Genomic DNA, 10,089 nt, shown 5'->3' on the forward strand with positions numbered 1-10,089 from the left:
GAGACACTGGACAAATAATGCCATATACACACACACACACATACATACATGTATATATATAACTATATAACTACATGTGACTATATGCATATATTTTTGCTGTAGTTGAGTTTTGAAACGTGGACCACCCATGTGTACATACTGACCGAGGTCAGTTTCACAAAGCCAAAAAATATGTAAATGCATATCTATATGTGTTTATATACCTAATATTCATCTATTTCTATATCTTTTGAGAAGAATATTCATTAAGATGTGAACTAACGCCACTTTTCTCTGGGTGGTGAGATTAACATGGTTTGATTGATGTTTTTTTCTGCATTTTCCAAGTTTTCTACACTTAGCATACATTAGTTCCATGATCTGAAGAACAAACTCAAAGCCCAGCCTCTTTTAAGTGGCTGCAATCCCAGGTCCAGGGGATGCTCCTTGAGTGATGGAGGAGGGCCTTGCTCATTGCTCCTGTCCATCTCCTGTCCTTGGACGATGACCGACTCCAGGAAGAGCCTGAAGGGGCCTCTGCCTTCTCTGACCAATGCCTTTGCTGCCCTCTGGTGGCCATTTGGATCCTTGGCAGATCCAATGACCATCCTTTCTTGTGGGGCAGTGACTTCCACTCTAAGTTTGCCTTCCAAAGATCCGTTTCTTAGAACTGTTTTGTTTCGTTCCTTGAAGCTGAGCATCCTTCTGCACTCAGTGAGGTTTGTGCTAGTGTCCGCTTCTTGTTAAAGCTCTGGTAGATCTGTCATTCGTGTGAAAACCAAAGCCCCTCCGCCCTGACCTCACGGCCGGAAGGCTCCAGCTTCACCATGGGAAACGGGCAAGTGCTCTGGGCACGCTCACCGGCTGCTCTTTCACAGTTGACTGAAGCAGTACTTGGTTTTGGTCAGCATCGTTACTGCCAAAGCCACCGGCACACCTGCTGGGACGCAGAAGGACGATGCTTCTCACGGTCAAGGGCGCTGCTCTGTACTCCCCCAGAGTCGCGATCAGTAATGACAGGCTCTAGGGCCCCCAGCCCGGGCGACGCTTTGAGACTGGGTGGCTTTAAGCACATTGTGTCACTCTCTGTTTCTTCATCTGCAACTTGGGAATTGCACCCATGCCTGCCAGGATTTATCAGCCACTCACCTTGGACAGGTCACGTAACATCCCTGAGCCTCAGTTTCCTCATCGGTGACACTGAGGGGAAATAGCGCCTCATTCATTCACGGAGCTGTGAGAATGGAATTAGTGCACGTGAGTGGTTAGAACAGTGCCTGGGACACAACTAGTTCCCAATATATATTTAGTATTATTGTTACTGGTACCGGTTACTGGAGTATACTATGAAATGTCATTCTAAGAATGCATGTAGTTAGAAATAAGAAATTTGTTATTTGATAAGCCTCTTACGTCTTAGAAACCATTCTGGTTCTATTTATTGAATACTCACGGCAACCCTTCAAGGAAGGTGCTGTTATCTTCATTTTACAAGTGAGAAGACTACGAGTCCGTTGGTTTAAGTAACACACCCAAGACCACACAGCAAGGAAGTGTGGACCAGAGTTTGATCCCATCGGTTTGGCCCTGGAGCCTCTGTTCTTTCCTGTCAATTTGGTTGACCGCTGCCTCCTGGTTGTTTTTACTAATATTTTTTTTCCAAAACACTTTATCCCTTACTCCTGCTTGGTTATAAGTCAGGGTGATGCCAGCTGCTGTGACAGATAAATCCCAAATCTCCAACTGTATTTCTCAATTATGCAATAACTCATGAGGGTGATCCCATTTGGTGGGCAGGCCTCCCCTGGGTGATTTGGGGACCCAGGCTCGTTCGATCTCGTGGCTGTGCTCTGCCCTGGGGCTTTGGATTCCTCTGCATTTAGCTGGTGAGTGAGCAAAGAACATGGACCAGGCCTGGAAGTGGCACCTGTGAACTCTGTCCATATTCCATTGACTTAAAGTTCAGTCACATGCTCACACCTAACTGCAAGGGAGGCTGGGAAATGTAGTCTTGTGCTGTGTTCAGGAGGCAGAGGATATGCAACCTTGGGGCCAGTCCAGTGTCTACCACACTGGCTTATGCCCTTTTTTTTTACCCTTAAGTGGAGACATCCTTATTGATTTTAGAGGGAAGGGAAAGGAGGGAGAGAGGGAGGGAGAGAAACATCTATGTGAGAGAGAAACTTTGATCGGTTGCCTCTCATACGCATGTGCCCTGACCTTTAGGTTTATGGGACCAAGTCACTCCAACCAAGTCACACTGGTCAGGGCCCTGCCTTATGTCTTAAACAGCCTTGAAATCTTGGTTTAAATTTTAATTCTTCCAGTAAGAATCCTGACCCCTGGGGTCTGGATTGGATGTCCCTCCTCTGTACTCCCTCTCTTGTGGCATTCAGTTCATGGAATTATAATTATTTACTCATCTGTCCCCCCACTATTCTGTGGGCTGCATTAGGGCCAGGCTATGCCAGTCTGGCTCACTGCTGAATTCCCAGCTTACACAGAGCCGGGCACACAGTAGGTGCTCAATAATTGTTGAATAAAGGATGTCTGGGGAAAATGGCTGAGGGGCAGAGGAAGTGGTTGGGAGTGGTCTCTTGGCCCCCCAGTTCCCAGCATCACTAAGTTTCAGAATCACCGACGGCAAATCCCGAAACAGGGCTAGAAAGCCCTCTGAGGTTGAGGTTGGGGTGTCTGTTCTTCAAGAGTGGAACTGAGATGCCGAGTGTGGTCACAGGTTGTCTGGGCCTCTGCACCTGCCCCCACACCCCCACAAGGACCCCCGCAGGCAGCTCCTCCTTCCGCCTGTTCCAGCACCCGTCCCCAGCAGGGCCGGGCTCCACGCTGAGGAAACAAGCCACCGCCGTAACGATGAAACGATGCTCAGCGTTTGTCTGTCTGCAGTTAGCGTTCTCTCCGCCTCCCAGGGAGCTTGGCGGCAGCTTGCAGATTGAGCCCGATGAGAGGAAGGGACTTGCATACGGATAGAACCATAGAACCAGTCAGGCGACAGCAGGTCCCTGAAAGCCTGGCGGTTCCAGACAGGAAGAGCATTTTGGCCTCCCAAGCCTAATCTTTATTTTGGGTCAACATTTAGGATTTATTTATTTTTTTAACGTTGATCTCCTTTTGTCCCCCTTTCCCTTGTGCTGTCACTGGGTGTCTGGCGTGCCTGACGCTCAGTCTGCAGCTGAGGTTGGGAGTGGGCAGGGGCTCGTGGCCTTTCCTTCCAGGGTTTCAGGCCCCTTTCCCGCTTCACCCCCTGAGTGCTGTGCTGCTCCTCGTCACTTTCTGTAAATCCCCTGCCAAAGCCTTGAGTTAGGATGGAGGTAGTTTCCTGGACAAAAATGCAGTCCCGGCGCATGGTAACTGTCCGATTGAACAAGACAGAAGGGGATGGGCCAGCATGGGGATGAGGCAAGAACCCCAGCCTGCCTGGTGTCTCCTAGCTGGTGGCCTTGGCTTGTCACATCATGGTTCTGAGCCTCTGCGGTCTCATCTGTGAAAGGGGGTACCAGACACCCCGGGTGGGTACGAGAGTTCACAGTGACTCAGACGCCCTCAGAGGGACACGTGTTACATCAGGGACACCTTAACGAGGGCAAGTGTTTCAGGCTATTGCCATCAGGACCAGCTTGGTGGGGTTAGGGGCGGGGGCAGGGGCGCTGTCCTGAGCCTGGGATAGGCAGGGATAGTAGAGCAGGACTGCAGGGTCACTTAGCTGGGGTGGCTCTTCCTGGGGAGGAGGTCAAGGTACTCTCATGATGCCCCAGGGGGAGACGAGTTGGAGGTAGGGGGAGGGAGATCACAGTCTCTCTGCTGACCTCTCCCTTTGTGAGGCATGTAGAATGGAGGGACGCCCAGGTCGCCTCTGGGGTAGGGGGTGGGAGAGGGAGCCAGGAGTCTCTTCTCCGGAAGTCCCAGAAGCTCCTGGGGGCAGGGAGGGCAGGAGGCCGCATGGAGCCTGGGCTGATGGCGCCCTGGGGCCAGTGAATCCCCTATAGGCAGAGAAGCACTAGGATCACAGCAAGATTTGCCTTCCAGAAGCTTCTCTGGCCCAACCAGGCCAATCCTGTGCTGACTCATAAAAGGGAAGGGAAAACACCCTAGGTTCCAAAGGAGCAAATTTGCAGTAAGCTTTTAAAAGAACCAAAGCCCATCTGAGCTGGAAAAGGGATTTCCCCCAAACTCTCCCTCCACACACTCAGCAATTGCAAAGATGTTCAAGAAACTGCTCGGAGGTGAGCCCAGAGGGAACTGGGTGGGGGGAGGGGCAGCTGGGGATGAGGCATTTATCACCAGGCAGTCCGAGGCCTCTTCCAGGAAGGCTTCCGGCCTGCCACCCACCCGGGTGTGAGAAAGCACCCTCTCTATCCTGTAGTCGGAAGTACCCAGCACTGCGGAAAAACAACAGATGTTTACCAAGGAGAAAAAAAAAAAATCCCGGTAATCTTATCACCCTGTCAAATCATCCGTTTTTATTTTTCTGGGCTTCCTTCCATCCCGATCTTCATGGTTTAATCATGGCTCCGCTGCACTTAGGATGTTCACTGGTTTTCTTTCTTGACATCGTGCGCTGCTGGGCAAGTTCCTGGTTCCTCATCTCTACAGCCGGGTCCTCCCAGCACCCACCTCACAGGGGGGCGTGAGCTCTGACAGGGATCATGATTCTGAAGTGCACGGCACATAGTAGGTTGTCAGTAAATGGCAGCTGTGGAGATTATTTCTGGAAGCCTCTCTCTGGTTTTCATTACAAGTTCTTCTGCTCTGTCAGGATTTCTAAAACGTTATATATCTATGAAGGAGGTAAGAAAAAAAATTTGGAACTACTTGTTTGAAAAAGAAGTCAGGTCACAGCATAATATCACACATATGATCGGCCTCTGAAGATTTGCATCAGCAAACTGGTAGTTACAGAATAGCCACGAGGGCGTAGATAGAGCACAGCAGAGGGAATCTCGTCAGTAATATTGTAATAACTACATACGGTGCCAGGTGGGCGCCAGACTTATTGGGGGGATCATGTTGTAAGTTAGAGACGTGTCTAACCACTATGCTGTACACCTGAAACTAATATCATATTGAATGTCAACTCTAACTGAAAAGTAAAAATTAAAAAAAAATTTGCATCAGCAGGTGCACATGTGTCCCACTCTTGTAACGAGGGGGACCCAGTCCCTGGTCATATGCTCATTTCACCCTGAGAAGGTTTTGCTGGGGCCAGGGGTAGGGTGAGGCATGGGGGTCTCTTGACCTCTGAGGCTTTTCCAGAAGCCGGCCGTACCAACAGCGCCTCTCTTCGAATGCAGATGGCACCACCCCCTGGGGTGCTCTGGCAACGGACGCCTCAGGGCCCCTCGGACTCTCAGCTTGGTTGCCCACTCACTGCCTGTTCTTGGAGAGGTGAGCCTTGTCCCTTTGTCCTTGGGGCAGAGACATCAACGTGCTGGACTCTTTCCCTCTCACGCTGCAGAGAAAGGGCCACGCTGAGAAATAAAATGGTTCCATCCGCACAAGCAAGAGGCTCTTTTTGAGTCCAAGTGTGTCTTGGGTGGGCGTGAGTTTCCCGGGATCGCTGCCCGTGGCAGGTGTTCCTGCTGCCGTATCCAGCCCACTCGAGCGTGAGTGGGCAGCAGGGACACCTGGGAGGCTGGTGGAGAAAAACAACCATATACAGACAGGGAATTTCACACCCAAGATGATCCACCCAGGCAAGGCCCGTCTCCTCTCAGGAGCTCAGTTCTCTCCTCGGGGAATTTTCAGTCTGTGAAAACGACTGGATTAAGTTATTCTCGGCTCTGGAGAGGAAGTGGCGAGGGCAGTGGGCATTTGCTCTCAAGACGTGTCACACACCGCGACAGCTCGTCACCTCTCGCACTCTACGCTGGGGGCCCTCGGAGGGGCAGAGGCGGCAGATTGGCCTGGGGCTTCACCGCTGTCATTCCCTGAAAGACGCCTGCGTGCCTCAACTGCGCTGGCCGCTGCCGTGAACCCCGATGCGGACGGTCACGGGGCCCGGCCCTTACGGGCCCCACCGTCAGTTTGGGAGAAGAAGAGACAGGACTTTACCTGTGCTCACATGAACAGCGACGATAGCTGCCATGCACCAAGGGCACCAAAAGCCAAATCTCATGCCACATCCCAGACAGCTGCAGGACGAACCTACTGGCGATGTCCTCATTTCTCAGGTGAGAAAACCGAGGTGCTGAACCATGAACTAAGCTGCCCCAAGTCACATAGCCAGCAAGTGGTGAACCCATGATTCATTTTTGTCTAACTATAGGTGACCAACCCCAACTCCTTTTTTATTTTTTAGTTATACTAAAACTTGTCTTGCTGTCATTGAATACAACTTCAGATTCAGCCCATGCGTAGATGGACATCCGAGATGGCTAACATCTCAGTGTAAAAGCGTTCGCTTTTGTGTTATTCCTCGGAGTGGAGCTTCAAGGCTCCTCCCATGAGACATCTCACCTCTGACACCTGGAGATCCCATCTGCAGGCACAGAAAGCGGGGACATCATCGGCGTACAAAGACCCCACGGCGTGAGCTCGCAGTGCTGCTGTGTGACAGTCACTGCGTGGGTCTCTGTGCGGTCCCGAGGGGCTGACAATTGCTTTGTTTCTGTGTCTCAAATTTCAGTGGCATTTTCTTCTGCTCTGTTACCTCCTCCCTCTCCCTTTCCTGCTTCTGTTTCTTCTCCTTCTCCTCCTGAGCCTTCTTTCTCATCATCTTCTTCTTCTATGAAGGCCAAGATATTGAAAAATACTTGGGACCTCTGCTCTCATTACTCTTCGGACATTAAACAAATGGAAGGTGGCGGATTTCCAGTCCCACAGCAGTTCAAATGGCCCCATGGTATCACTGATGGGATTTAGTCAACATTATAACCCTAGGTTAGGTGACCGTGCCGGTACCAGGGGTAGGGCCCGCGGGCCTGCGCTTCCCAGTGCTGTAGAACCTCATGCCATAATGCCAGTGAAACCCCCGGATGTAGCTAGGAAGGCACAGGTGCTACTCAGATCATCCGGAGCTGATACGTTCCTGGGTGTGCAAGGCCACTGGCAGTGGGAGGCCTTCTGCTTTGGCAAAGCCCACGATACCCCGGGAAACAGCCGGACAGTCCATGCCAGATCATTCTGCAGGGAGAAGAGACTGCAGAGGATGGGCAGGTGTCATCCTCAAAGCCTGCTCTTAACCAATGCACAGTACTGCGTTTTCCACCTTGGAGCATCTTGCAGTTGGGCAACTACAAAGGGAGCTGTGTCACATGGATGTGACATTCTAAAGAAGTTCCTGGGAGAAGGAGGCAAAAACATTCCATAGATTCTTAAAGTTTTAAAACTCCACCAAAGCTTCCCTATAGTAGATCAAACACCTTCAGCCCATAAACAAGGCAACTGAGGCTGGACGGATGGGGCCTTCCAGGTCCCACGGAGGCGGGACCACACAAGTCTCAGTTCTCAGTTCTCTCAGCCACACCGCACCGTGTCCCTCTCTACACGAAAGCAGGTGTGGCGAGGGAAGGCTTCGCTGAGGAGGAGAAATGTGACCTGGGCCTTGAGGACTGGGTGGTGTGTGGGTGGGCCTGGAGGAGGGGCAGGCTTCCTCAAGCCATTGAAGGCTCCTCTGTGACTTTCTCAACTGAACCGTTAGCTCCTTTGGTGTGGGCATTATTATCCCCTCTGCCTTCCGTCTCATTCAGAGGTCCTGGACTGGGGCTGGCGTGGTGTGGAGTGGCATGGCATGGCGTGGCATACTGGGGAACGGGATGGGACCCGCCCCCCATCCTTCTCCAGAGAACTGACTTCTTGTTTTAAGATATTCGTTGAAGCATCTGGCACTAAGTAGAAACTCAGCTTATATTTCTGTTCTGCTCCCTTCTTTATTTCCTATGGATGACACTTTTGCGGGTGTGTGCCTAGCCCACAGTCAGAATTACCCAGCCCCTTAGGAGTGGGCCCTGGCAGCTGTGTTCACAGGACCAGTCCCTGACCACCGGGAGTGGCGGAGCGGCATGGGGGTGGACCCTAACTCAAACCGGACCCAGTAGAGCCTCTCCCGGTCTGGAATTTCAATTCTGTGGGACTCCTCAAGCTCCTCCGACGTTGGGACTGAGGCAACGTTAGCTCAGGAGCCGGGAGATGTCCATCTTCAGACACGGAGAAGGCCGGTGCGGGGGAGGAGGGAGATGAAACAGAGGCCTGAGGGGCTGCGGCGCTGAGAAGCCCCGGGGCCCCAGAGAGAGACCCTGAGAAACCAGTCACCCTGTGCCCGGGGAGGCTGCTGCCCAGAGGAGGCCTTCACCTCTTTTGAAGGCCCCACCTCCACTCACACAAGAAGGGCAGCCTGTTGCCTGGAACCTTTACCATACTCTGATGTTATCGAGTTTCTGCAGAAGGAGCTCGCCCAGCCGGGCTTATGACAGAGCCACCGGGGGAAGTCCTCGGTTATGCTTCGTGCCGGAGGAACCACAGTCCCAAAGGGGGGATGTTGTTGAAGGGGAACTTTCTTCTTTTTCTTTAAGGGGGACTCTTGGCCTGGTGTGCAAATTGATCCAAGCTCCAGGAGTGAGACTCTGGAGAAGACATTAATTCTTTTTGTTGTTGTTGTTGTTTTTTGCAAAGGTTTTCAGTCAGCGGTCTTCGCCCGGGCATGAGTTGGGGGAGGGATCCCAGGGGTCATGGAGTCAACTGTGCTAGGTACCAAGGAACAGAGATGAAATAAGACCTTCCTGCCTCGCAGGGAGTGAGATGGACGTACGGATAGAAGTTCATGACAATGAGCTGTAAATGTCCTGGTAAAGAAATCCACAAGCAGGGGTGGTCCCTTAAGAACATCCAACCTGGGGGTCCGGGAATGTTACCCAGCAAGAACGACACCTGAGCGCAGGCCCACACAGTGAGTCGGGGCTGGCTGGCAGAGGGGTAAGGGACAATCCAGAGGAAACAGCAAGAATAGAAGAGCAGAGCTAAGAAAGAGAGTAGTGGCTGCCGAGAAGCGCTAGTGGCCAAAGCAGCTGGAGCATGAAGTCTCTGGGTTCTGGTAAGAACGCTTTCCAGGAAGGAGTGACCCCGTTGGGGCTGGGCCTCTGTCCTGTCGACCCGAGTTCTCCAGACCTCTTGTGTGCTCCACCTGTTAAATTTTCCTGAGCATGCAAGAAATGTTTTTACATGTATATTTATAACAGAAGTATATAGTGCATGTACAACTGTTTACAAAGCAGAAGTGTGCAAGGTAGACATTTGTTCCTGTGCTAATGTGTTAAATATAACTCTTTAAAAATAAAAATAAATACACACAGAAATGCTGAAATAGTCTCCACATCCATGCGGAGGCATGGCTGTGGAGGATTGCTCTGCAGACACGATCGGGAGCCCCAGGAGACTTTGGGCATCACCTCCCTCGTCAGAATCAGCCAGATGTGTAACTGTGGCTCGAGCTCAGTCTCTGTGCTGGGTGATTCAGATCAGGAAACCTCAGTAGCAGGCCAAGGCTCTGGGTTGCCTCAGGTCAGACTCTAGAAGCCCCTGGGCCTGATGGTTTGGGGGTCTAGTCTCCCAATTAAATACATATGTATTTTCTGAAGAATAATAGCACGCTAACCTGATTGTTTCTTAACCTGCTGTTTAATTTAATATATTTCGAACATCTTTGTATGTCATTAAATTTTTATCACATATTCTTTTGCAACGTTATTTTTAGTGGCTGCATAGTTCTCTATGGTTTCGTTGTCTCTCTAGTCAGTCTCCTTTCATGGGCTCAACTGGACTTTTGCTCATCAGCTAAAGAACTCATATTTCTGCCCTGGCTGGTGAGGTTCAGTGGACTGAGCTCTGGCATGCAAACCAAAGGGTCGCTGGTTTGATTCCCAGTCAGGACACGTGCCTGGGCTGTGGGCCAGGTCCCCAACATGGGGGGCATGTGAGAGGCAACCACACGTTGATGTTTCCTTCTCTTTCTCCCTCCCTTCCCTGTTCTCTAAAAATAAATAAATAAAATATTTTAAAAAGAAGTCCTATTTCCAACATTGTCTTTGATACCACAAAGTATCTTTTAGTCTTCCAGAAATACATCAGAATCTCTGGTTTATGGATGTCCTCTCC

This window comes from Phyllostomus hastatus, unplaced genomic scaffold (assembly GCF_019186645.2).
Source record: "Phyllostomus hastatus isolate PE091 unplaced genomic scaffold, TTU_PhHast_1.1 phas_scaffold_501, whole genome shotgun sequence".
NCBI lineage: Eukaryota > Metazoa > Chordata > Mammalia > Chiroptera > Phyllostomidae > Phyllostomus > Phyllostomus hastatus.